We start from the raw sequence: 26,937 nt of genomic DNA on the forward strand, positions 1-26,937 counted from the left end.
GGCAGCAAGCCAGCACGTGCTCGGATCGATGATGACACCCTCACATGCATTCCTTGGAAAATCTGAACAAAATGAGTGAGAACTCACTACCGTCTCCTCATCGAAACTGAGGTCCAGCACGTTGCCTCCCTTGGGGTTAAGGGTGGGACTGGTTAGCAGTGAGGGCGTCTCCGACTGTGTCACACACACGCATGGAGGAGCCAGGTCACCACCATTTGCGAGGCTCCCGTCTGAGGGTGGGCCATGTACAGATATTCTAGCGGCCCTCTTGGAATACAAGGTCCATGTAAAGGCACTGAGGAGCATAGAGCCATCTGGCTTGTCCAGTGGTGGTAGGTGTCGCAGTAGATCCTAGCCTCAGACAGTTGACGTCTTAGCTTGGAAAGGTGCATTTTGTCCTGATTCCTGCTGCAGATGCACTAATTGGGGCTCTGGTGATGTCGATTCTAAAGCAATGAAGCTTCTGTGGTTTGTGATTGGAGCCCCAGGTCAGGTCTGAGGCCCTCGCCGTTGCATCCCTTTGGGTTGCTGAGATTCCTGAGTGCCATGTGGGCTGCAGTGGCTGCAGAGACCTGGGGGAATGGTGGCAGTTGTGAAAGTTAATAGGCCCATTTCTGCCCTTGGCAGTGGCTGAATTGCAACTCCTGTCACGTGCTTGAGTCTTGGAGGTCGCCATGGACTATGCTGTGGTCCTAGGCCTGCATTCCTCCTGCAGGTTGGCCAGAGGCCCAGAGAAGAATGTTTGTGCAGGTGAGGAAAAGTGCAGTGTGATTTACTGGGACAATATGTCCGCTAGGCTTGCAGGCACTGTTGTTCTGTTTTCAGTAATACAGTGGGGTCCTTTTGGAGCTGCCATCAGCTGGGTACAGAGGACAGGGCATTGCTTGTCCTTAGGAGGCTCGGTGAAAGGTGACCTTTGTGGCCTTGTTGTCCCACTGCCAGTAGAAGGACTCTCAAAGGGCATCTTTGGTGCCTTGAAGAGTTGCAATAAAGAGGCCAAGGAACCAGCCCAGTGGGTAGTTACGTGGTGTACGCACATGCCCCTTGGCCGCCATTTGTCTCTTCGGCCTGGAATTATCAAGATTCCCTAAGGTTGGGGCCAGCCGGCCAGCCCTGATAGCACCCATGTGTTTGGCCCCCTGGCAGTGACGCATCAACCTTTGAGGACCACCACAGTTGTGATAGAGATTGCTCATTGGTTGGCATACCAAGGCTGCCTCAATGTAGGAGACAACAGCTCCCATGGCACTATGGCAGAGACCTGGCACATCCACGGTCTTCCCTGGCAGGTCTTCTGAAGTCTTCGTGAAAGCATCCCTGGTGATCTGTGAGCCCTTGGTCGTGTTGCCCGCCTTCTTCCTGTGGGTCTTGCTGGATGCTCATTGTCCCTGTGAGCCGAGGCCCTGGAGGCTTCAGATTTAGGTGAGTCGCCCTTTGTTGCATAATGAATTCAATTTGGACCAAGCCCTGCATTATGAGAGCTTTCTCTAGGGTGTGGTCAGTACCCAGGGCCCTGCAGGCTGTAGATTTGAGGATAATCTGGCCAGGAAAGGAATCCCGTTTCTGTGGGAGTGACCCCTGGTTCCTGGTACCTGAGGATGACCAGGTTCCATCTTGCAGTTTCCAGGGGAGGCTGGACTTTGATTGGGGCTGACTGGCAGGAAGATACGCATGCCCTGAATTCTTTTCCTATTGGAGGGTGCAGTGGGCCATATCTGCCCTAGTGCCAAGTTCACCTTACTGTGCAGTTGTCTGGGAAAATTTTCTTGTTAGGTAGGAGGTAGGACTTGTGACAAGGACCCCTGAGCTATAGTAGTAGCTCACGTAGTCTCAGGGTATGTGGCATTCACACAGATTCTCCGCAAGGTGACCCTGGGCAGTCAGGTCTCTGCGTTGGTCAGAGATCATGGTTCATGGAGATTGGGAGCCTAGAGCCTGTGTCAACAGCCCCTCAGTGAAATTTTGCATGGATCTTGTGGAAGATGCCAAGTGTCATCCCATTTCGTGGGATGGTGGGAGGTCAGGACTCCATGGAGATGGCACGCATGTTCATACTGCAGGGCCTTTGCATGCGGTCTCTGAGACTTGGATACCCAGACAGATTTCCAGACACACACCCAAAATGCTGAGAATGCGTTTTTATTGGTACACCAGAATGCAGGCACTCAAACTCACATCGAATCCCCTGCTACCCTTGCACGCTTGGTCAGAAAGACACCCACATGCACTTGAGCCTAATTTGCCGCACTCTTTTGAAAGATAGGTAACCAGTCGTCTGTAAAGGATCAATATAGTTGGGGTGCAGATACAGGCCTTCCCCTAGGGAAACACTTGCATCAGTATTAGTGAGAGACCAAGTACACATCTGAAGCATTCCTGTGCTTTCTGTCCACTTGTCAGGTGATGTTGCCACGTATGACTGTCCATCAGCCAGGAGATGAACCCCCACCCGTGAGGCAGTGACTCAAGGTGCAAGGGAGTCCGGCAAGAAGTGTGGCGCACCCGAGTTGCTGCCACTGCTTTTTGGATCACCCAGCACGGTACGGCTTCTCCTGCCCCAAGACGTGTCGTGAATTTCAGGTTTCCTGGGACTGCCTGAGTGGTTGTTCGTATAGAGGGACCTGTTCCTCTTGCTGAGAAGCCTGAGGGCTCTGAGTTCCCCTGGCTGCTGGAGGACTCCCGGGTCACTGGCTCCTCCTGGGAGCAGCCCTTCCTGCCGTGAGGAGGTGGGCAGCAAGCCAGCACGTGCTCGGATCGATGATGACACCCTCACATGCATTCCTTGGAAAATCTGAACAAAATGAGTGAGAACTCACTACCGTCTCCTCATCGAAACTGAGGTCCAGCACGTTGCCTCCCTTGGGGTTAAGGGTGGGACTGGTTAGCAGTGAGGGCGTCTCCGACTGTGTCACACACACGCGTGGAGGAGCCAGGTCACCACCATTTGCGAGGCTCCCGTCTGAGGGTGGGCCATGTACAGATATTCTAGCGGCCCTCTTGGAATACAAGGTCCATGTAAAGGCACTGAGGAGCATAGAGCCATCTGGCTTGTCCAGTGGTGGTAGGTGTCGCAGTAGATCCTAGCCTCAGACAGTTGACGTCTTAGCTTGGAAAGGTGCATTTTGTCCTGATTCCTGCTGCAGATGCACTAATTGGGGCTCTGGTGATGTCGATTCTAAAGCAATGAAGCTTCTGTGGTTTGTGATTGGAGCCCCAGGTCAGGTCTGAGGCCCTCGCCGTTGCATCCCTTTGGGTTGCTGAGATTCCTGAGTGCCATGTGGGCTGCAGTGGCTGCAGAGACCTGGGGGAATGGTGGCAGTTGTGAAAGTTAATAGGCCCATTTCTGCCCTTGGCAGTGGCTGAATTGCAACTCCTGTCACGTGCTTGAGTCTTGGAGGTCGCCATGGACTATGCTGTGGTCCTAGGCCTGCATTCCTCCTGCAGGTTGGCCAGAGGCCCAGAGAAGAATGTTTGTGCAGGTGAGGAAAAGTGCAGTGTGATTTACTGGGACAATATGTCCGCTAGGCTTGCAGGCACTGTTGTTCTGTTTTCAGTAATACAGTGGGGTCCTTTTGGAGCTGCCATCAGCTGGGTACAGAGGACAGGGCATTGCTTGTCCTTAGGAGGCTCGGTGAAAGGTGACCTTTGTGGCCTTGTTGTCCCACTGCCAGTAGAAGGAGTCTCAAAGGGCATCTTTGGTGCCTTGAAGAGTTGCAATAAAGAGGCCAAGGAACCAGCCCAGTGGGTAGTTACGTGGTGTACGCACATGCCCCTTGGCCGCCATTTGTCCCTTCGGCCTGGAATTATCAAGATTCCCTAAGGTTGGGGCCAGCCGGCCAGCCCTGATAGCACCCATGTGTTTGCCCCCCTGGCAGTGAAGCATCAACCTTTGAGGACCACCACAGTTGTGATAGACATTGCTCATTGGTTGGCATACCAAGGCTGCCTCAGTGTAGGAGACAACAGCTCCCATGGCACTATGGCAGAGACCTGGCACATCCACGGTCTTCCCTGGCAGGTCTTCTGAAGTCTTCGTGAAAGCATCCCTGGTGATCTGTGAGCCCTTGGTCGTGTTGCCCGCCTTCTTCCTGTGGGTCTTGCTGGATGCTCATTGTCCCTGTGAGCCGAGGCCCTGGAGGCTTCAGATTTAGGTGAGTCGCCCTTTGTTGCATAATGAATTCAATTTGGACCAAGCCCTGCATTATGAGAGCTTTCTCTAGGGTGTGGTCAGTACCCAGGGCCCTGCAGGCTGTAGATTTGAGGATAATCTGGCCAGGAAAGGAATCCCGTTTCTGTGGGAGTGACCCCTGGTTCCTGGTACCTGAGGATGACCAGGTTCCATCTTGCAGTTTCCAGGGGAGGCTGGACTTTGATTGGGGCTGACTGGCAGGAAGATACGCATGCCCTGAATTCTTTTCCTATTGGAGGGTGCAGTGGGCCATATCTGCCCTAGTGCCAAGTTCACCTTACTGTGCAGTTGTCTGGGAAAATTTTCTTGTTAGGTAGGAGGTAGGACTTGTGACAAGGACCCCTGAGCTATAGTAGTAGCTCACGTAGTCTCAGGGTATGTGGCATTCACACAGATTCTCCGCAAGGTGACCCTGGGCAGTCAGGTCTCTGTGTTGGTCAGAGATCATGGTTCATGGAGATTGGGAGCCTAGAGCCTGTGTCAACAGCCCCTCAGTGAAATTTTGCATGGATCTTGTGGAAGATGCCAAGTGTCATCCCATTTCGTGGGATGGTGGGAGGTCAGGACTCCATGGAGGTGGCACGCGTGTTCAGACTGCAGGGCCTTTGCATGCGGTCTCTGAGACTTGGATACCCAGACAGATTTCCAGACACACACCCAAAATGCTGAGAATGCATTTTTATTGGTACACCAGAATGCAGGCACTCAAACTCACATCGAATCCCCTGCTACCCTTGCACGCTTGGTCAGAAAGACACCCACATGCACTTGAGCCTAATTTGCCGCACTCTTTTGAAAGATAGGTAACCAGTCGTCTGTAAAGGATCAATATAGTTGGGGTGCAGATACAGGCCTTCCCCTAGGGAAACACTTGCATCAGTATTAGTGAGAGACCAAGTACACATCTGAAGCATTCCTGTGCTTTCTGTCCACTTGTCAGGTGAAGTTGCCACGTATGACTGTCCATCAGCCAGGAGATGAACCCCCACCCGTGAGGCAGTGACTCAAGGTGCAAGGGAGTCCGGCAAGAAGTGTGGCACACCCGAGTTGCTGCCACTGCTTTTTGGATCACCCAGCACGGTACGGCTTCTCCTGCCCCAAGACGTGTCGTGAATTTCAGGTTTCCTGGGACTGCCTGAGTGGTTGTTCGTATAGAGGGACCGTTCCTCTTGCTGAGAAGCCTGAGGGCTCTGAGTTCCCCTGGCTGCTGGAGGACTCCCGGGTCACTGGCTCCTCCTGGGAGCAGCCCTTCCTGCCGTGAGGAGGTGGGCAGCAAGCCAGCACGTGCTCGGATCGATGATGACACCCTCACATGCATTCCTTGGAAAATCTGAACAAAATGAGTGAGAACTCACTACCGTCTCCTCATCGAAACTGAGGTCCAGCACGTTGCCTCCCTTGGGGTTAAGGGTGGGACTGGTTAGCAGTGAGGGCGTCTCCGACTGTGTCACACACACGCATGGAGGAGCCAGGTCACCACCATTTGCGAGGCTCCCGTCTGAGGGTGGGCCATGTACAGATATTCTAGCGGCCTCTTGGAATACAAGGTCCATGTAAAGGCACTGAGGAGCATAGAGCCATCTGGCTTGTCCAGTGGTGGTAGGTGTCGCAGTAGATCCTAGCCTCAGACAGTTGACGTCTTAGCTTGGAAAGGTGCATTTTGTCCTGATTCCTGCTGCAGATGCACTAATTGGGGCTCTGGTGATGTGGAATCTGAAACAAGGATGCTTCTGTGGCTTCTGATTGGCGCCCCAGGTCAGATCTGAGGCCCTTGCCATTGCAGCCCTTTGTGTTGTTGAAATTCCTGAGTGCCCTGTGGGCTGCAAATTTTGCAGAGACCTAGGGGAAAGGTGACAGTCGTGAAAGTTAATAGGCCTCATTTCTGCCCTTGGCAGTTCCTGAATTGTAACTGCTATCCCAGTGCTTGAGTCTAGGAGGTTGCCATGAACTGTGAAGTGATCCCAGGCCTGAATTCGTCATGCAGGTTGACCAGAGGCCTAGAACAAAATGGTTTTGCAGGTAGGGAAATGTGCTGTGTGATTTCCTTGGACAATCTGTCCCCTGAGGCTGAAGGCACTGTTGTTTTGTTTTCAGTGATACATACTGTGGTCCTTTTAGAGTTGCCCTCAGTTGGGTACAGAGGAGGGAGGATTGCTTGTGTCTGGGAGGCTTGGTAATAGTGACCTTTGTGGCCTTGGTGGTCTGATGCCAGAAGAAGAACTCTTCATTTGTATCTTTGGTACCTTGAAAAGCAGCCCGTGGGTGGTAATGTGGTGTGCGTACATCGCCTTGGCCCCCATTTGGCCCCTCAGCCTGGAATTTGCAAGGTGTGTGATTTCTCAAAATTTGGGGCCAGGTAGTCGGCCCTGATCCACCCAGGTGTTCACCGCTCCCCCCAGCAGTGAATTAGCAACTTTGAAGGCCCATGTTTGTGGTAGAGATTGGTCATTGGTTGGTATACCAAGCCTGCCTCAGTGTAGGCACCAGCAGCTCCTCTGGCACTATGGCGGGAGACCTGGCACATCCAAAGTCTTCTGCTGGCAGGTCTTCTGATGTCTTCCTGGAAGCCACCTTAGTGATCTGTGAGCACTTGGTGGTCTTGCATGGCAGATACAAGGTGTAGGGTGGAATGACGTGATGTCACCATAGTCAAAGCCCACCTTTTTCCTGTTGTTGGGTGCTGGTTGACTGTGTGAATAGAGCCCCTGGAGGCTTCCAATGTGGGTGAGTTTCTATTTGGGGCAGGAGTGTTCAATTTGGACCAAGCTCTGCTTTATGGGAGTTTTTCCCATAGGATGTGGTCAGTATCCAGGAGCCTGTACTGTGGGGATCTTAACCTATTCTGGCTGGGCAAGGGGCCCTGTTTCTCTGGGAGTGACGCCTAGATGTTGGTACCTGAGGACGAGCGCCTCTTGTCTTTCACTTACCATTGGGTCCCTGGAGAGTGATTGGACTCACTGGGTAGGAAGAGGCTCATGCCTTGAATTCTTTTCCTCTTCAAGGGTATCGTGGGTCATCAGCCCCAGGGCCAAGTTCACCATACATTTGTCATTCTAATGGAAAATTTCCTTGCTCTAAGTAGAGCTGGGACTAGTGGGCAAGGACACCTGAGCTGAAATAGTTCCTGGTGTAGTCTCAAGCTCTGTGGCATTCACAGAGTTGCTGTGCAGCACGACCTTGCTTGGTCCGATTCCTATGCTTTGGTCAAAGGGAATGGTCATGGAGATAGGGGGCCCAGAGCCGATGTCAACAGCCCCTCTGTGAAATTTTGCATGAGGCTTGTGGAAGGTGCCAAGCATCTACTCCATTTTGTGGGAGGGTAGGAGGTCCACACTCTGTATAGACGGCATGCCTGTTCAGACACCGAGGCCTTTGCGTGGGTCTCTGAGACATGGAGATAGCTGGAAGGAGTTCAAGGCCCATCCAAATCCTAAGAGTGCATCCTTGTTGGTACGCCGGAACAGATGCACTCAACCCCACATCGCATGCCCTGCCATCCATGCACGCTGTCAGACAGACACCCACTCGCTCTTGAACCTACTTTGCTGCACTCATGCTCACTTATTTATCCAGTCCTAGGTAGGGAATCAATACATTTGGCTAAGCAGATAAAGGCCTTCCCCCAGGGAACGATGGGCATCAGCATTGTTCAGTGAGAACTTGGGTACACATCTGAAGTGTTCCTTTGCTTTCTCTCCACTTGTCAGGAGAAGTTCTCGGGTATGACTGTCTGTCATCCAGGGCAAGCAGCCATGCACATGAGACAGTACCTCGAGATGCAGGGGAGTCTGGTGAGAAGTTCACAGGCCCAGGTTCCTGCCACTGCTTTTTGGATCACTGAGGATGGCACCTTCTCTTACCACAAGATGTTTCATGGATGTAGGGTTTCCTGGGACTGCCTGAGTAGTTGTATGTATGGAGGGACCATTCTGCAGAGAAGTCTTAGACCTCTGAATTCCCCTGGCTCCTGAAGGACTCCTAGGTCACTGGCTCCTCCTGAGATTAGCTCTACCTGCCCTCCTGAGGTGGGCAGCAAGCCAGCGTGTGCTCGTATCTATGACACTCTCATATGCGTTCCTTGGGAACATCTGAACAAAATGAGTCAGAATTCACTACTATTTCCTCACCGACAGTGAATTCCAACACATTGCCTCTCCTGGAGCTAAGTGTGCACTAATTAGCAGTAAGGGCTGCTTTTACTGTGTCACATACATGCATAGAGCAGGAGGATCACCAGGATCACCACTGTTTGCAAGGCTCCCTTCTGAGTGTGGGCTGTGTAAGATGTTCATGCGGTTTTCCTGAAGTGCAAGGTCTGAGGTCAATACCACTGAAGTTCACAGGAGATGTCTAGCCTGACCAGTGATGCTAGGAGTCAGAGTAGATCCTGGCCTAGGTCTGTTGAGCTCTTGGCTTGAAAATGTGCATTTTGTCCCAGTTCCTGCTGCAAGTGCGCTAGTTGGAGCTGTGTTGATGTGGAAGCCAAAGTGAGGAAGATTCTGTAGTTTCTTATTGGAGCCTCAGGTCAGATCTGAGGTCCTAGCTGTTGAAGCCCTTTGGGTTGGTGAGGTTTCTTGAGTGCCCTGTGGGCTGTAGCGTTTGCAGGAACCTAGTCAAATGGTGGCAGGGGTGAAAGGCAATAGGCCTCGTTTCTGCCCTTGGCAGTTCCTATGTTGAATCTTCTGTCACATGCTTGTGTCTTAGAGGCTGCCGTGGACTGTGCAGTGGTCCCAGCCTTGCATTCCTCCTGCAGGTTGGCCAGAGGCCTAGAGCAGAATGGTTGTGCAGGTGAGAAAAAGTACAGGATGATTTCCTGGGACTATCTGTCCGCTGAGGCTGCAGGCACTGTCTTTGTGTTTTCAGTGTTCCATACTGTGGTCCTTTTGGAGCTGCCCTTGGCTGGGTACAGAAGAGAGGGCATTTTGGTGCCTGGCAGGCTCGGTGATAGGTGACCTTTTTGGCCTTGGTGGCCCACTGCCAGAAGGACTCACAAAGCATATCTTTGGTGCCTTGAAGAATTCCACTTAGCGAGGCCTCACAACCAGCTAGTGTGGGCAGAAATGAGATCTTTGCACATATCTGTTTTTCCTTTGGGCCTGGTATTTGCTAGGTGTATGAGTTCCTAAAGATGGGAGCAGGTGGACCGCCCAGATGGCACCCAGTTGTTTGCCACCCTGGCAGAGAAGTATCAACCTTGGAGTCCTGTGGTTTTTAGAGATTCGTCTTTGGTTGGCATACCAAGGCTTCCTCCATGATGTAGCAAGTGACTCCCCTGGCACTCTTGTGGGAAACTTCACACAACAAAGGTCTTTCCCTGGAAGTTCTTCTCAAGTCTTCCTGGAAGCAGGCTTGGTGTTCTGTGAACACTTGATGGTTTTGTGTAGCAGAGAAGGGATGCTGGGCAGAATGGCGTGATGTCACCATAATCAAAGACTGCCTTCTTCCTGTTGGTCTTCTGAGTACTAAATGTCCCTTTGTGAGCAGAAGACCTGGTGGCTTCTGATGTGGGTGAGTCACACTGGGGGTGGATGGAAGAGTTCAATTTGTAGGAGTTTTTCCTGGGTATGGTTGGTTCCCAGGGCCCTGCAGGCTGTGGATCTGAGCATTATCTGGCCGGCAAAGGGGCCCAGTTTCTGTGGGAGTGACCCCTGGATCCTGGTACCTGAGGAAGACCAGGTCCCATCTTGCACTTTCCAGTGGAGCCTCGGAGAGTGATTAGACTCACTGGGCAGGAAGAGGCTCATGCCCTGAATTATTTTGCCCTTTTAAGGAATGGTGGGCCATATCTGCCCCTGGGTCATGTTCCCAATACTTTTGACCTTCTTTGGGAAAGTTTCCTTGATCCAGGAGGAGGTGGGTCTTGTCACCATGGACACCTGAGCTGTAGTTTTAGCTGACATGTCTCATGGTACATGGCATTCACACAGTTGCTCTGCCAGGCGACCTTGGGCAGTCAGGTTTATGTTCATAGTGAGAGGGCATGGGTCGAAGAGATCATGAGCCCATGCCCTATTTCAACAGCCCCTCAGGATGAAATTTTGCATGGAGCTTGTGGACAGTGGCAGGCATCATCTGCCATTTTGTTGGACAGCAGAAAGTCAGGTTTCTGTGGTGAAGGCACACGTGTTAAGACACCAAGGCCTTTGGAGTGGGACTCTGAGTCCTGGAGACACCTGGAAGGAGTTTCAGAGGCACACCCAGAGTCTTGAGGCACATTCTTCTTGGTACACTGGAACACACACACACAGACCCATATCAAATCCCCTGCCACACACACATACTCAGACAGACAGACACCGATAGGAACTTTAAGATAATTTCCTACCTTTTTTGCTATAGATACGTATCCAGTCATACATGAGGGATCGAGGTAGTTCAGAAGCAGATGCAGGCTTTACCTCAGGGAACCATGGACACCGATATTATTCATTGAGAACCCGGGTGCACATTTGAAGCATGCTTGTGCTTTCCTTTGACTTGTCAGGAGAAGTTGCCAGGTATGACTGTAGCTTACAAGAATCCCTGCCTGTGATTCAGTGAATGGAGGTGCAAGAGAGTCCTGCAAGAAGTGTGGCAGAAACAGCTTGCAGTTTCTGCTTTTTGGATCACTAAGGATGGTACGCCTTCCTCTGCCCCAAGATGTGTCATGAATTTAGGGCTTCCTGGGATTGCCTGAGTACGTATAAGTGCAAATGGACTTTTCCTCTTGCCAAGAAGCATGGGGGCTCTGAATTCTCCTAGCTCCTGGAGGACTCCCAGGTCATTGGCTCCTTCTTGGAGCAGCCCTGCCTGCCCTGCTGAGGTGTGCAGTGAAGCAGCACATACTCGGATCAATGATGACAACTTTCATATGCATTCCTTGGAAAATCTGAACAAAATGAGTGAGAACTCACTACCATCTCCTCATCAATACTGAGCTCTAGCACGTTGCCTCCCATGAAGCTAGGGTTGGGGCTAGTTATCAATTAGGGCCAGCTTAGACTTGGTCACACACATGCATACAGTACCTGGGTCACCTCCATTTGGTTGTCTTCTTTCTTTGGGTGGCCCTCATAAATGAGTTCAGTTTGTCTCTGGCTTCAATAATCTAGCCTGTGATGTTCTCCTCTGTTATGATGTGTGTGCAGTTACCAGAGGTAATTGAAGCCATTTGAAGCATCTGAGCATATGATCTGCCATTGAGTTTCACTGACCCCCCTGCTGCCCATTGCCTGGTGCTCTGGAGAAAAGCCAAGTTTTTTCACTCATGATTCATACGGCAGATTTGGCCTCAGCTGGCTTCGATGTCATTTTTTTCTCCAGGAAGGCATGCTGCAGATTTTCTCCTAATATTAAGAGGAGATCAATGGTCAGAGCATCCAGCAGGTGGGCCAAGCCAATGGCCCTTCTTCTGACTGTTTCTTTGGTTGTTGTCTGAATGAGCACTGGTGTTGGGAGACTGAGCCTGGCAGATGCCTTAGAACATTTCCGAGGATGGAAATCCTGTGTCGATGGGAGGGAACTGCACGTTGCCCTGAGAGGGGGTGCAGATGCTGGGGCAGAGCAAAGCTTGGGGAGTGTGCAATGCACCTCAAATGGTGGTGGAACCCATGGGTGGATGGGCAAGTGGATGTATCAGTGACTCAGTTAAGTTCCATGAAGTCTGTGTTGCTTTCAGTTAAGATTGGAGTGAGTGTGGGGAAGCACCATGGTGGCAGGTTCATAAGATTCATGGACCCTCCAACAGTTGGCCTCTCCCGTGATAGTTCCTTTGCAGCAGACCTCTGAAGCTGGGAGTGGTTTCCAGTCTGGTGTCATATCTTGTCCTGTCCAGGGTGTCAAGTATGAGGAAGATGGGATATTTTCTGTCCATCCTGCCTCGTTCTCCCCTTGTGTTTGGCGTGAAATTGTGCCTCAGGATATCCCATTGTCATTTGTAAATCCAGCCCACCTATCCTTGTCTGAGTTTAGGGGGTCTTCCTAGAAATCAGGGAGCAGGATCCTGTGGAAAAAGGGGAGTTGGCAGCCCATGTGAGTGGGCAGTTGTAGGGGCAGGAGAGGCTGTCTGGCGTGGGGCTTATTTTGTCATTTGGCCCCGCTGGTGCAGGGAGGCTGTGCTCTCCTGTGTTCCTGGCCTCTGGCCAGAGGTGTCATGTAGATTCATTCATCATGCCTCTTTGCTGGATTCTGTGATGGCATGGCTGATGGTGTCCAGATGGTCAGGGACAACCTGATTCTCATGTTGTGTCTGAGTTCATGGCAGTGATGTTACTGCCTTACAAAGAGAAAGTCAACATACAAGTGACCCGGTTGCTTTAAAGGGTGGAGCCCCAGCATCTCTACCCTTCAGAATGTTTGCAATGGCCTTTAGCTCTTTGTGCTGTTCAAGGAAGGTCTTCTATCACGGCTGTTGGCTAGGAAGTCTGCACCCTCATGTGTCAACCAGGCTAAGTACAAGTGTCCATTGGGACCCCTTTGTTGCAGGGCTGAAAGAGCCTTTTTTCATGGATATACAACCTGTCGGAAAAGGAACTTATTATCATGGAAGCCCTCAGGTAACTTTTATCCTTCCCTGTGCTGGCAAGTCCATTGTGAGCAGAATAGGTGCGAAGGGCAGTGGCTATTAGGCCAAGGGGGCTCAGTTCCCTCCAGGGTTCTTGGGGGACATCCTTAAGCTTTCAGTGGGAATGGCAAAAGAAGAGAAATTGTAGGACCTGAGACCAGGGAATTGGCAGATTGGTGCTATTTGTCCTGATTGGTATCCATGTGCAAATACATTCACATTTGGCTGTTGACACACCAGGCCGAGGTGCAGCAGTTGAATAGTAGATTCAAGAATGAGGGCAACTCTCCTGGAGGCCTTTCCTCTTTCCCCGTACACCTGTTGCTCTTCCTCATGCATGCATGTGTTTTCTCACCTCAAGCCAGATTGAGTTGCCCAGGATGGAAGACCATTGTCAACAGGGAACCCGTCACACATTCTGTGAATCCCAGCCTGGTGAGACAAGGAGCATGAGCCCCTGGGGGCCATTGTGCATGCAGCTCCATCTGTAAGATGGAACACCCGTGGAGGTAAGTGGTCCTTATTTGAGGAAACCTAGTGGTTTGGCCCCAGTGATCTGGGCATGGGATCTGTGCTCTCACCTTCTGGGGTTTCCCTAGGGTATGCCAAGTCCCAGGGCCCAAGGCTTGGCTGTAGTTCCTGCCCCATGGCTGCAATCTGTGCAGTCTTGAATGCTGACCTGATTGAGCTTGCTGGCCTCCCTGGGATGGAGGTGGCGACTTTGCTCATGCAGCACCTAGAGCACACGTGCTTGGATCGATGATGACTCCCACAAATGCATTCCTTGGAAATCTGAACAAAATGAGTGAGCCATCACTACCGTCTCCTCATCGGAACTGAGGTCCAGCACGTGATTTCCAGTGGATCGAAGGGCCAGGGTCACATGTCATTTGCTCCCTGGGGCGTGAGCAGCCAAGTGTGCAAGCTGAGGGTGGTGGCCTTGTGGTATGGAGATGAGCCATGAGGAAAATGCCCTGACCTCCCAACCTCGGGATATGGCTAGGGACCATGAGTCATCTCTGGTTACATAAGGCTAACCAAGGCTTTTGTCTCCTGGTATGTATGATTCTATTGGTAGCAGAGAAGTGGAAGCCATTTGAGAGTATCTGGACTGCCACTGAGTTTGTCAGCCACACTGCCTTTGCCTGAAAGTGTTTTCACTCATGTCCTGAAAGGAGTCATGGCTTCGGACAAGTTTCTATGTCATGTTCTTCTGGGGGACGGGATGCCGCATAGTTTTCTCCTGATGGTCAGAGGAGATCATTGGGCAGAGTGTCCAGGAGGTGGGCCAAGCTGATGGCCCCTCGTCCGATTGTTTGTTTGGTTGGTATGTGAGTGGGCACTAGTGTTGGGAGAGTGAGCCTTGCAGATGCACTAGGGCATTTCCAAGGATGAAAGTCCTGAGTCAACAGGAGGGACCTGCACATTGCTCTGAGGTGGGCAGTTGTCGGGGGAGAGCAAAGCTTGGGGATCGTGAAATGTACCTCAAGTGGTGGTGGAACCCATGGATGGATGGGCAGGTGAATGGATCGGCAAGTCAGTCAGGTTCCCTGAATTCTGGGTTGCCTTCAGGTTTGGTTGGAGTGAGAGTGGGGAAGGACTGTGGTGGCAGGTTCATAGGTTCATGGACTATTGAACAGTTGGCCTCTCCCGTGATTGGTTTCCTTTGCTGCAGACCTCCAGAGCCGTAAGTGGTTCCCCAGGTGGTGTCTTATCTTGTCCTGGCCTGGGCGTCATATGAAGCAGAGGGGATGTTTTCTGTCCATCTTGCCATGTTCTCCCCATGTGCATGGAGTGAATTTGTGCCTCAAGACATCCCAGTGTCATTTCTATTCCCAGCCCACCTATCCTTGCCCAAGTTTAGGAACTCTTCCCAGAAATTAGCTGGCAGGGACCCTGTGGAAATAGGGGAGTCAGATGAGGGGCTACAGTTTTAAGGGCAGGAGAAGCTCTCTGGTGTGGTGCTTAGCAGCAAGGCTGTGCTCTTGTGTGAACCTGTAGCCAGAGGTGTTATGTGAGTTCAATCATTGTGCCTCTTTGCTGAGTTCCGTGGTGTCATGACTGGTGTTTCAGGATGGTCGTGAACAACCTGAGTTTCATATTGTGTCTGGGCTCATGGCAGTGATGTTACTGGCTCAAAAAGAACAAGGTGGCATGACAAGTGACTCAGTTGCTCTAAAGGGTGGAGCCTCAGCATCTTTGTGCTTTGGAATGGCTCCAATGGCCTGTAGCTCTTCGTGTTTTTCAAGGAAGGGCTTTAGCATGGCTTTGACCAGGAGGCAAGCACGCTCATGTGTCAACCAGGCTGAGTCCACTGGGGCCCTTTTGTCATGGGGCTGAAAGCCATTTTTCATGGATATGCTGCATATCAGAGAAGGGGCTTAATGACATGGAGGCCCTCAGGTACCTTTTATCCTTTCCCATGCTGGTGAGTCCATTGTGAGCAGAGTAGGTGCCAGGAGTGGGTGTGTTTCCCTGGAAGGTCAATGGCTATTAGGTGAAGGGGGCCCCATTCACCTGAGGGGGTCTCGGGGTTCTTGGGGGACATCATTAAATTGTGTTGGCCAGGACGGTACGTGGAGTGGAATTGCAGGCCTGAGACCAGGCAGTTGGCAGATTGGCATTCTTTGTCCTGATGGTCCCTTGACTCTGAATGTATCCGTGCACCAACACATCCGTGTTTGGCTGCCTACACAGCACACCTTCTTGCAGCAATTGAATGGTAGACGCCAGAATGATTGGCAGTGCTCCCGGAGGCCTGGCCTCTTTCCCCAGTACACCTGGTGCTCTTCCTCACACATGTGTTTTCTTGCCCCAGGCCAGGTTGAGTGGCCCAAAATGGAAGACTGTTGGCAACAGGTTACCCATCGCATATTCCATGATAGCCAGCCTCTCGAGATGAATATCATGAATCCCCAGAGACAACTGGACAAGTGGGCCTTGCGTGTACAGATGGAACAACCATGGCGGTAAGCGGCCTTTCGTCAAGGAGACCTAGTGGTTTGGCTCCAGGGATCTGGGCATGGGCTTCACACTCTCACCTTCTGGGGTTTCCCTGGGGCATGCAAGGTCCCAGGGCCTGAGGCTTGGCTGCCCCAAGGCTGCAGTCTGCTCAGTCCTGAATGCTGACCTGATCAAGCTCACTGACCTTCCTGGGATGGAGGTGGCGACTTTGCTCATGCAGCACCTAGAGCACACGTGCTTGGATCGATGATGACTCCCACAAATGCATTCCTTGGAAATCTGAACAAAATGAGTGAGCCATCACTACCGTCTCCTCATCGGAACTGAGGTCCAGCACGTGATTTCCAGTGGATCGAAGGGCCAGGGTCACATGTCATTTGCTCCCTGGGGCGTGAGCAGCCAAGTGTGCAAGCTGAGGGTGGTGGCCTTGTGGTATGGAGATGAGCCATGAGGAAAATGCCCTGACCTCCCAACCTCGGGATATGGCTAGGGACCATGAGTCATCTCTGGTTACATAAGGCTAACCAAGGCTTTTGTCTCCTGGTATGTATGATTCTATTGGTAGCAGAGAAGTGGAAGCCATTTGAGAGTATCTGGACTGCCACTGAGTTTGTCAGCCACACTGCCTTTGCCTGAAAGTGTTTTCACTCATGTCCTGAAAGGAGTCATGGCTTCGGACAAGTTTCTATGTCATGTTCTTCTGGGGGACGGGATGCCGCATAGTTTTCTCCTGATGGTCAGAGGAGATCATTGGGCAGAGTGTCCAGGAGGTGGGCCAAGCTGATGGCCCCTCGTCCGATTGTTTCTTTGGTTGGTATGTGAGTGGGCACTAGTGTTGGGAGAGTGAGCCTTGCAGATGCACTAGGGCATTTCCAAGGATGAAAGTCCTGAGTCAACAGGAGGGACCTGCACATTGCTCTGAGGTGGGCAGTTGTCGGGGGAGAGCAAAGCTTGGGGATCGTGAAATGTACCTCAAGTGGTGGTGGAACCCATGGATGGATGGGCAGGTGAATGGATCGGCAAGTCAGTCAGGTTCCCTGAATTCTGGGTTGCCTTCAGGTTTGGTTGGAGTGAGAGTGGGGAAGGACTGTGGTGGCAGGTTCATAGGTTCATGGACTATTGAACAGTTGGCCTCTCCCGTGATTGGTTTCCTTTGCTGCAGACCTCCAGAGCCGTAAGTGGTTCCCCAGGTGGTGTCTTATCTTGTCCTGGCCTGGGCGTCATATGAAGCAGAGGGGATGTTTTCTGTCCATCTTGCCATGTTCTCCCCATGTGCATGGAGTGAATTTGTGCCTCAAGACATCCCAGTGTCATTTCTATTCCCAGCCCACCTATCCTTGCCCAAGTTTAGGAACTCTTCCCAGAAATTAGCTGGCAGGGACCCTGTGGAAATAGGGGAGTCAGATGAGGGGCTACAGTTTTAAGGGCAGGAGAAGCTCTCTGGTGTGGTGCTTAGCAGCAAGGCTGTGCTCTTGTGTGAACCTGTAGCCAGAGGTGTTATGTGAGTTCAATCATTGTGCCTCTTTGCTGAGTTCCGTGGTGTCATGACTGGTGTTTCAGGATGGTCGTGAACAACCTGAGTTTCATATTGTGTCTGGGCTCATGGCAGTGATGTTACTGGCTCAAAAAGAACAAGGTGGCATGACAAGTGACTCAGTTGCTCTAAAGGGTGGAGCCTCAGCATCTTTGTGCTTTGGAATGGCTCCAATGGCCTGTAGCTCTTCGTGTTTTTCAAGGAAGGGCTTTAGCATGGCTTTGACCAGGAGGCAAGCACGCTCATGTGTCAACCAGGCTGAGTCCACTGGGGCCCTTTTGTCATGGGGCTGAAAGCCATTTTTCATGGATATGCTGCATATCAGAGAAGGGGCTTAATGACATGGAGGCCCTCAGGTACCTTTTATCCTTTCCCATGCTGGTGAGTCCATTGTGAGCAGAGTAGGTGCCAGGAGTGGGTGTGTTTCCCTGGAAGGTCAATGGCTATTAGGTGAAGGGGGCCCCATTCACCTGAGGGGGTCTCGGGATTCTTGGGGGACATCATTAAATTGTGTTGGCCAGGACGGTACGTGGAGTGGAATTGCAGGCCTGAGACCAGGCAGTTGGCAGATTGGCATTCTTTGTCCTGATGGTCCCTTGACTCTGAATGTATCCGTGCACCAACACATCCCCGTTTGGCTGCCTACACAGCACACCTTCTTGCAGCAATTGAATGGTAGACGCCAGAATGATTGGCAGTGCTCCCGGAGGCCTGGCCTCTTTCCCCAGTACACCTGGTGCTCTTCCTCACACATGTGTTTTCTTGCCCCAGGCCAGGTTGAGTGGCCCAAAATGGAAGACTGTTGGCAACAGGTTACCCATCGCATATTCCATGATAGCCAGCCTCTCGAGATGAATATCATGAATCCCCAGAGACAACTGGACAAGTGGGCCTTGCGTGTACAGATGGAACAACCATGGCGGTAAGCGGCCTTTCGTCAAGGAGACCTAGTGGTTTGGCTCCAGGGATCTGGGCATGGGCTTCACACTCTCACCTTCTGGGGTTTCCCTGGGGCATGCAAGGTCCCAGGGCCTGAGGCTTGGCTGCCCCAAGGCTGCAATCTGCACAGTCCTGAATGCTGACCTGATCAAGCTCACTGACCTTCCTGGGATGGAGGTGGCGACTTTGCTCATGCAGCACCTAGAGCACACGTGCTTGGATCGATGATGACTCCCACAAATGCATTCCTTGGAAATCTGAACAAAATGAGTGAGCCATCACTACCGTCTCCTCATCGGAACTGAGGTCCAGCACGTGATTTCCAGTGGATCGAAGGGCCAGGGTCACATGTCATTTGCTCCCTGGGGCGTGAGCAGCCACAGTGTGCAAGCTGAGGGTGGTGGCCTTGTGGTATGGAGATGAGCCATGAGGAAAATGCCCTGACCTCCCAACCTCGGGATATGGCTAGGGACCATGAGTCATCTCTGGTTACATAAGGCTAACCAAGGCTTTTGTCTCCTGGTATGTATGATTCTATTGGTAGCAGAGAAGTGGAAGCCATTTGAGAGTATCTGGACTGCCACTGAGTTTGTCAGCCACACTGCCTTTGCCTGAAAGTGTTTTCACTCATGTCCTGAAAGGAGTCATGGCTTCGGACAAGTTTCTATGTCATGTTCTTCTGGGGGACGGGATGCCGCATAGTTTTCTCCTGATGGTCAGAGGAGATCATTGGGCAGAGTGTCCAGGAGGTGGGCCAAGCTGATGGCCCCTCGTCCGATTGTTTGTTTGGTTGGTATGTGAGTGGGCACTAGTGTTGGGAGAGTGAGCCTTGCAGATGCACTAGGGCATTTCCAAGGATGAAAGTCCTGAGTCAACAGGAGGGACCTGCACATTGCTCTGAGGTGGGCAGTTGTCGGGGGAGAGCAAAGCTTGGGGATCGTGAAATGTACCTCAAGTGGTGGTGGAACCCATGGATGGATGGGCAGGTGAATGGATCGGCAAGTCAGTCAGGTTCCCTGAATTCTGGGTTGCCTTCAGGTTTGGTTGGAGTGAGAGTGGGGAAGGACTGTGGTGGCAGGTTCATAGGTTCATGGACTATTGAACAGTTGGCCTCTCCCGTGATTGGTTTCCTTTGCTGCAGACCTCCAGAGCCGTAAGTGGTTCCCCAGGTGGTGTCTTGTCTTGTCCTGGCCTGGGCGTCATATGAAGCAGAGGGGATGTTTTCTGTCCATCTTGCCATGTTCTCCCCATGTGCATGGAGTGAATTTGTGCCTCAAGACATCCCAGTGTCATTTCTATTCCCAGCCCACCTATCCTTGCCCAAGTTTAGGAACTCTTCCCAGAAATTAGCTGGCAGGGACCCTGTGGAAATAGGGGAGTCAGATGAGGGGCTACAGTTTTAAGGGCAGGAGAAGCTCTCTGGTGTGGTGCTTAGCAGCAAGGCTGTGCTCTTGTGTGAACCTGTAGCCAGAGGTGTTATGTGAGTTCAATCATTGTGCCTCTTTGCTGAGTTCCGTGGTGTCATGACTGGTGTTTCAGGATGGTCGTGAACAACCTGAGTTTCATATTGTGTCTGGGCTCATGGCAGTGATGTTACTGGCTCAAAAAGAACAAGGTGGCATGACAAGTGACTCAGTTGCTCTAAAGGGTGGAGCCTCAGCATCTTTGTGCTTTGGAATGGCTCCAATGGCCTGTAGCTCTTCGTGTTTTTCAAGGAAGGGCTTTAGCATGGCTTTGACCAGGAGGCAAGCACGCTCATGTGTCAACCAGGCTGAGTCCACTGGGGCCCTTTTGTCATGGGGCTGAAAGCCATTTTTCATGGATATGCTGCATATCAGAGAAGGGGCTTAATGACATGGAGGCCCTCAGGTACCTTTTATCCTTTCCCATGCTGGTGAGTCCATTGTGAGCAGAGTAGGTGCCAGGAGTGGGTGTGTTTCCCTGGAAGGTCAATGGCTATTAGGTGAAGGGGGCCCCATTCACCTGAGGGGGTCTCGGGGTTCTTGGGGGACATCATTAAATTGTGTTGGCCAGGACGGTACGTGGAGTGGAATTGCAGGCCTGAGACCAGGCAGTTGGCAGATTGGCATTCTTTGTCCTGATGGTCCCTTGACTCTGAATGTATCCGTGCACCAACACATCCCTGTTTGGCTGCCTACACAGCACACCTTCTTGCAGCAATTGAATGGTAGACGCCAGAATGATTGGCAGTGCTCCCGGAGGCCTGGCCTCTTTCCCCAGTACACCTGGTGCTCTTCCTCACACATGTGTTTTCTTGCCCCAGGCCAGGTTGAGTGGCCCAAAATGGAAGACTGTTGGCAACAGGTTACCCATCGCATATTCCATGATAGCCAGCCTCTCGAGATGAATATCATGAATCCCCAGAGACAACTGGACAAGTGGGCCTTGCGTGTACAGATGGAACAACCATGGCGGTAAGCGGCCTTTCGTCAAGGAGACCTAGTGGTTTGGCTCCAGGGATCTGGGCATGGGCTTCACACTCTCACCTTCTGGGGTTTCCCTGGGGCATGCAAGGTCCCAGGGCCTGAGGCTTGGCTGCCCCAAGGCTGCAGTCTGCTCAGTCCTGAATGCTGACCTGATCAAGCTCACTGACCTTCCTGGGATGGAGGTGGCGACTTTGCTCATGCAGCACCTAGAGCACACGTGCTTGGATCGATGATGACTCCCACAAATGCATTCCTTGGAAATCTGAACAAAATGAGTGAGCCATCACTACCGTCTCCTCATCGGAACTGAGGTCCAGCACGTGATTTCCAGTGGATCGAAGGGCCAGGGTCACATGTCATTTGCTCCCTGGGGCGTGAGCAGCCACAGTGTGCAAGCTGAGGGTGGTGGCCTTGTGGTATGGAGATGAGCCATGAGGAAAATGCCCTGACCTCCCAACCTCGGGATATGGCTAGGGACCATGAGTCATCTCTGGTTACATAAGGCTAACCAAGGCTTTTGTCTCCTGGTATGTATGATTCTATTGGTAGCAGAGAAGTGGAAGCCATTTGAGAGTATCTGGACTGCCACTGAGTTTGTCAGCCACACTGCCTTTGCCTGAAAGTGTTTTCACTCATGTCCTGAAAGGAGTCATGGCTTCGGACAAGTTTCTATGTCATGTTCTTCTGGGGGACGGGATGCCGCATAGTTTTCTCCTGATGGTCAGAGGAGATCATTGGGCAGAGTGTCCAGGAGGTGGGCCAAGCTGATGGCCCCTCGTCCGATTGTTTGTTTGGTTGGTATGTGAGTGGGCACTAGTGTTGGGAGAGTGAGCCTTGCAGATGCACTAGGGCATTTCCAAGGATGAAAGTCCTGAGTCAACAGGAGGGACCTGCACATTGCTCTGAGGTGGGCAGTTGTCGGGGGAGAGCAAAGCTTGGGGATCGTGAAATGTACCTCAAGTGGTGGTGGAACCCATGGATGGATGGGCAGGTGAATGGATCGGCAAGTCAGTCAGGTTCCCTGAATTCTGGGTTGCCTTCAGGTTTGGTTGGAGTGAGAGTGGGGAAGGACTGTGGTGGCAGGTTCATAGGTTCATGGACTATTGAACAGTTGGCCTCTCCCGTGATTGGTTTCCTTTGCTGCAGACCTCCAGAGCCGTAAGTGGTTCCCCAGGTGGTGTCTTGTCTTGTCCTGGCCTGGGCGTCATATGAAGCAGAGGGGATGTTTTCTGTCCATCTTGCCATGTTCTCCCCATGTGCATGGAGTGAATTTGTGCCTCAAGACATCCCAGTGTCATTTCTATTCCCAGCCCACCTATCCTTGCCCAAGTTTAGGAACTCTTCCCAGAAATTAGCTGGCAGGGACCCTGTGGAAATAGGGGAGTCAGATGAGGGGCTACAGTTTTAAGGGCAGGAGAAGCTCTCTGGTGTGGTGCTTAGCAGCAAGGCTGTGCTCTTGTGTGAACCTGTAGCCAGAGGTGTTATGTGAGTTCAATCATTGTGCCTCTTTGCTGAGTTCCGTGGTGTCATGACTGGTGTTTCAGGATGGTCGTGAACAACCTGAGTTTCATATTGTGTCTGGGCTCATGGCAGTGATGTTACTGGCTCAAAAAGAACAAGGTGGCATGACAAGTGACTCAGTTGCTCTAAAGGGTGGAGCCTCAGCATCTTTGTGCTTTGGAATGGCTCCAATGGCCTGTAGCTCTTCGTGTTTTTCAAGGAAGGGCTTTAGCATGGCTTTGACCAGGAGGCAAGCACGCTCATGTGTCAACCAGGCTGAGTCCACTGGGGCCCTTTTGTCATGGGGCTGAAAGCCATTTTTCATGGATATGCTGCATATCAGAGAAGGGGCTTAATGACATGGAGGCCCTCAGGTACCTTTTATCCTTTCCCATGCTGGTGAGTCCATTGTGAGCAGAGTAGGTGCCAGGAGTGGGTGTGTTTCCCTGGAAGGTCAATGGCTATTAGGTGAAGGGGGCCCCATTCACCTGAGGGGGTCTCGGGGTTCTTGGGGGACATCATTAAATTGTGTTGGCCAGGACGGTACGTGGAGTGGAATTGCAGGCCTGAGACCAGGCAGTTGGCAGATTGGCATTCTTTGTCCTGATGGTCCCTTGACTCTGAATGTATCCGTGCACCAACACATCCCTGTTTGGCTGCCTACACAGCACACCTTCTTGCAGCAATTGAATGGTAGACGCCAGAATGATTGGCAGTGCTCCCGGAGGCCTGGCCTCTTTCCCCAGTACACCTGGTGCTCTTCCTCACACATGTGTTTTCTTGCCCCAGGCCAGGTTGAGTGGCCCAAAATGGAAGACTGTTGGCAACAGGTTACCCATCGCATATTCCATGATAGCCAGCCTCTCGAGATGAATATCATGAATCCCCAGAGACAACTGGACAAGTGGGCCTTGCGTGTACAGATGGAACAACCATGGCGGTAAGCGGCCTTTCGTCAAGGAGACCTAGTGGTTTGGCTCCAGGGATCTGGGCATGGGCTTCACACTCTCACCTTCTGGGGTTTCCCTGGGGCATGCAAGGTCCCAGGGCCTGAGGCTTGGCTGCCCCAAGGCTGCAGTCTGCTCAGTCCTGAATGCTGACCTGATCAAGCTCACTGACCTTCCTGGGATGGAGGTGGCGACTTTGCTCATGCAGCACCTAGAGCACACGTGCTTGGATCGATGATGACTCCCACAAATGCATTCCTTGGAAATCTGAACAAAATGAGTGAGCCATCACTACCGTCTCCTCATCGGAACTGAGGTCCAGCACGTGATTTCCAGTGGATCGAAGGGCCAGGGTCACATGTCATTTGCTCCCTGGGGCGTGAGCAGCCACAGTGTGCAAGCTGAGGGTGGTGGCCTTGTGGTATGGAGATGAGCCATGAGGAAAATGCCCTGACCTCCCAACCTCGGGATATGGCTAGGGACCATGAGTCATCTCTGGTTACATAAGGCTAACCAAGGCTTTTGTCTCCTGGTATGTATGATTCTATTGGTAGCAGAGAAGTGGAAGCCATTTGAGAGTATCTGGACTGCCACTGAGTTTGTCAGCCACACTGCCTTTGCCTGAAAGTGTTTTCACTCATGTCCTGAAAGGAGTCATGGCTTCGGACAAGTTTCTATGTCATGTTCTTCTGGGGGACGGGATGCCGCATAGTTTTCTCCTGATGGTCAGAGGAGATCATTGGGCAGAGTGTCCAGGAGGTGGGCCAAGCTGATGGCCCCTCGTCCGATTGTTTCTTTGGTTGGTATGTGAGTGGGCACTAGTGTTGGGAGAGTGAGCCTTGCAGATGCACTAGGGCATTTCCAAGGATGAAAGTCCTGAGTCAACAGGAGGGACCTGCACATTGCTCTGAGGTGGGCAGTTGTCGGGGGAGAGCAAAGCTTGGGGATCGTGAAATGTACCTCAAGTGGTGGTGGAACCCATGGATGGATGGGCAGGTGAATGGATCGGCAAGTCAGTCAGGTTCCCTGAATTCTGGGTTGCCTTCAGGTTTGGTTGGAGTGAGAGTGGGGAAGGACTGTGGTGGCAGGTTCATAGGTTCATGGACTATTGAACAGTTGGCCTCTCCCGTGATTGGTTTCCTTTGCTGCAGACCTCCAGAGCCGTAAGTGGTTCCCCAGGTGGTGTCTTGTCTTGTCCTGGCCTGGGCGTCATATGAAGCAGAGGGGATGTTTTCTGTCCATCTTGCCATGTTCTCCCCATGTGCATGGAGTGAATTTGTGCCTCAAGACATCCCAGTGTCATTTCTATTCCCAGCCCACCTATCCTTGCCCAAGTTTAGGAACTCTTCCCAGAAATTAGCTGGCAGGGACCCTGTGGAAATAGGGGAGTCAGATGAGGGGCTACAGTTTTAAGGGCAGGAGAAGCTCTCTGGTGTGGTGCTTAGCAGCAAGGCTGTGCTCTTGTGTGAACCTGTAGCCAGAGGTGTTATGTGAGTTCAATCATTGTGCCTCTTTGCTGAGTTCCGTGGTGTCATGACTGGTGTTTCAGGATGGTCGTGAACAACCTGAGTTTCATATTGTGTCTGGGCTCATGGCAGTGATGTTACTGGCTCAAAAAGAACAAGGTGGCATGACAAGTGACTCAGTTGCTCTAAAGGGTGGAGCCTCAGCATCTTTGTGCTTTGGAATGGCTCCAATGGCCTGTAGCTCTTCGTGTTTTTCAAGGAAGGGCTTTAGCATGGCTTTGACCAGGAGGCAAGCACGCTCATGTGTCAACCAGGCTGAGTCCACTGGGGCCCTTTTGTCATGGGGCTGAAAGCCATTTTTCATGGATATGCTGCATATCAGAGAAGGGGCTTAATGACATGGAGGCCCTCAGGTACCTTTTATCCTTTCCCATGCTGGTGAGTCCATTGTGAGCAGAGTAGGTGCCAGGAGTGGGTGTGTTTCCCTGGAAGGTCAATGGCTATTAGGTGAAGGGGGCCCCATTCACCTGAGGGGGTCTCGGGGTTCTTGGGGGACATCATTAAATTGTGTTGGCCAGGACGGTACGTGGAGTGGAATTGCAGGCCTGAGACCAGGCAGTTGGCAGATTGGCATTCTTTGTCCTGATGGTCCCTTGACTCTGAATGTATCCGTGCACCAACACATCCCTGTTTGGCTGCCTACACAGCACACCTTCTTGCAGCAATTGAATGGTAGACGCCAGAATGATTGGCAGTGCTCCCGGAGGCCTGGCCTCTTTCCCCAGTACACCTGGTGCTCTTCCTCACACATGTGTTTTCTTGCCCCAGGCCAGGTTGAGTGGCCCAAAATGGAAGACTGTTGGCAACAGGTTACCCATCGCATATTCCATGATAGCCAGCCTCTCGAGATGAATATCATGAATCCCCAGAGACAACTGGACAAGTGGGCCTTGCGTGTACAGATGGAACAACCATGGCGGTAAGCGGCCTTTCGTCAAGGAGACCTAGTGGTTTGGCTCCAGGGATCTGGGCATGGGCTTCACACTCTCACCTTCTGGGGTTTCCCTGGGGCATGCAAGGTCCCAGGGCCTGAGGCTTGGCTGCCCCAAGGCTGCAGTCTGCTCAGTCCTGAATGCTGACCTGATCAAGCTCACTGACCTTCCTGGGATGGAGGTGGCGACTTTGCTCATGCAGCACCTAGAGCACACGTGCTTGGATCGATGATGACTCCCACAAATGCATTCCTTGGAAATCTGAACAAAATGAGTGAGCCATCACTACCGTCTCCTCATCGGAACTGAGGTCCAGCACGTGATTTCCAGTGGATCGAAGGGCCAGGGTCACATGTCATTTGCTCCCTGGGGCGTGAGCAGCCACAGTGTGCAAGCTGAGGGTGGTGGCCTTGTGGTATGGAGATGAGCCATGAGGAAAATGCCCTGACCTCCCAACCTCGGGATATGGCTAGGGACCATGAGTCATCTCTGGTTACATAAGGCTAACCAAGGCTTTTGTCTCCTGGTATGTATGATTCTATTGGTAGCAGAGAAGTGGAAGCCATTTGAGAGTATCTGGACTGCCACTGAGTTTGTCAGCCACACTGCCTTTGCCTGAAAGTGTTTTCACTCATGTCCTGAAAGGAGTCATGGCTTCGGACAAGTTTCTATGTCATGTTCTTCTGGGGGACGGGATGCCGCATAGTTTTCTCCTGATGGTCAGAGGAGATCATTGGGCAGAGTGTCCAGGAGGTGGGCCAAGCTGATGGCCCCTCGTCCGATTGTTTCTTTGGTTGGTATGTGAGTGGGCACTAGTGTTGGGAGAGTGAGCCTTGCAGATGCACTAGGGCATTTCCAAGGATGAAAGTCCTGAGTCAACAGGAGGGACCTGCACATTGCTCTGAGGTGGGCAGTTGTCGGGGGAGAGCAAAGCTTGGGGATCGTGAAATGTACCTCAAGTGGTGGTGGAACCCATGGATGGATGGGCAGGTGAATGGATCGGCAAGTCAGTCAGGTTCCCTGAATTCTGGGTTGCCTTCAGGTTTGGTTGGAGTGAGAGTGGGGAAGGACTGTGGTGGCAGGTTCATAGGTTCATGGACTATTGAACAGTTGGCCTCTCCCGTGATTGGTTTCCTTTGCTGCAGACCTCCAGAGCCGTAAGTGGTTCCCCAGGTGGTGTCTTGTCTTGTCCTGGCCTGGGCGTCATATGAAGCAGAGGGGATGTTTTCTGTCCATCTTGCCATGTTCTCCCCATGTGCATGGAGTGAATTTGTGCCTCAAGACATCCCAGTGTCATTTCTATTCCCAGCCCACCTATCCTTGCCCAAGTTTAGGAACTCTTCCCAGAAATTAGCTGGCAGGGACCCTGTGGAAATAGGGGAGTCAGATGAGGGGCTACAGTTTTAAGGGCAGGAGA

The 26,937-nt window shown here is 52.0% G+C and overlaps 1 protein-coding gene and 11 non-coding genes across 30 annotated transcripts in view; all 12 read left to right on the forward strand.

Annotated features, from left to right (window-relative positions):
• Nucleotides 1-26,937, forward strand: part of LOC109575459 (uncharacterized) — a 234,718-nt gene that overhangs the window by 126,854 nt on the left and 80,927 nt on the right. For 13 of the 19 annotated variants that reach the window (XM_070775949.1, XM_070775947.1, XM_070775944.1 and 10 more), the window contains exons 1-6: nt 13,093-13,240; nt 15,550-15,700; nt 18,001-18,151; nt 20,453-20,603; nt 22,905-23,055; nt 25,357-25,507. The gene's annotated coding sequence lies outside the window, so the exon portion shown is untranslated. Of the gene's footprint in view, nt 1-1,289; nt 2,541-4,018; nt 4,152-5,129; nt 5,270-13,092; nt 13,241-15,424; nt 15,701-18,000; nt 18,152-20,452; nt 20,604-22,904; nt 23,056-25,356; nt 25,508-26,937 lie in introns of those variants that run through there. The other 6 variants (XM_070775957.1, XM_070775956.1, XM_070775958.1 and 3 more) reach the window with 4 other exon arrangements.
• Nucleotides 23-115, forward strand: LOC139178411 (small nucleolar RNA SNORD116). Its single transcript, XR_011562808.1, has one exon. It is a non-coding gene; the product is annotated as a small nucleolar RNA SNORD116 (small nucleolar RNA).
• Nucleotides 2,752-2,844, forward strand: LOC139178412 (small nucleolar RNA SNORD116). Its single transcript, XR_011562809.1, has one exon. It is a non-coding gene; the product is annotated as a small nucleolar RNA SNORD116 (small nucleolar RNA).
• Nucleotides 5,480-5,572, forward strand: LOC139178413 (small nucleolar RNA SNORD116). The gene has a single exon (XR_011562810.1). It is a non-coding gene; the product is annotated as a small nucleolar RNA SNORD116 (small nucleolar RNA).
• On the forward strand, nt 8,240-8,329 carry LOC139178440 (small nucleolar RNA SNORD116). The gene has a single exon (XR_011562837.1). It is a non-coding gene; the product is annotated as a small nucleolar RNA SNORD116 (small nucleolar RNA).
• Nucleotides 11,017-11,110, forward strand: LOC139178435 (small nucleolar RNA SNORD116). The gene has a single exon (XR_011562832.1). It is a non-coding gene; the product is annotated as a small nucleolar RNA SNORD116 (small nucleolar RNA).
• Nucleotides 13,485-13,576, forward strand: LOC139178414 (small nucleolar RNA SNORD116). Its single transcript, XR_011562811.1, has one exon. It is a non-coding gene; the product is annotated as a small nucleolar RNA SNORD116 (small nucleolar RNA).
• LOC139178415 (small nucleolar RNA SNORD116) lies at nt 15,936-16,027 on the forward strand. Its single transcript, XR_011562812.1, has one exon. It is a non-coding gene; the product is annotated as a small nucleolar RNA SNORD116 (small nucleolar RNA).
• On the forward strand, nt 18,387-18,478 carry LOC139178416 (small nucleolar RNA SNORD116). The gene has a single exon (XR_011562813.1). It is a non-coding gene; the product is annotated as a small nucleolar RNA SNORD116 (small nucleolar RNA).
• On the forward strand, nt 20,839-20,930 carry LOC139178417 (small nucleolar RNA SNORD116). Its single transcript, XR_011562814.1, has one exon. It is a non-coding gene; the product is annotated as a small nucleolar RNA SNORD116 (small nucleolar RNA).
• On the forward strand, nt 23,291-23,382 carry LOC139178418 (small nucleolar RNA SNORD116). The gene has a single exon (XR_011562815.1). It is a non-coding gene; the product is annotated as a small nucleolar RNA SNORD116 (small nucleolar RNA).
• LOC139178419 (small nucleolar RNA SNORD116) lies at nt 25,743-25,834 on the forward strand. Its single transcript, XR_011562816.1, has one exon. It is a non-coding gene; the product is annotated as a small nucleolar RNA SNORD116 (small nucleolar RNA).

Source organism: Bos indicus, chromosome 21, assembly GCF_029378745.1.
Source record: "Bos indicus isolate NIAB-ARS_2022 breed Sahiwal x Tharparkar chromosome 21, NIAB-ARS_B.indTharparkar_mat_pri_1.0, whole genome shotgun sequence".
Taxonomy (NCBI): Eukaryota; Metazoa; Chordata; class Mammalia; order Artiodactyla; family Bovidae; genus Bos; species Bos indicus.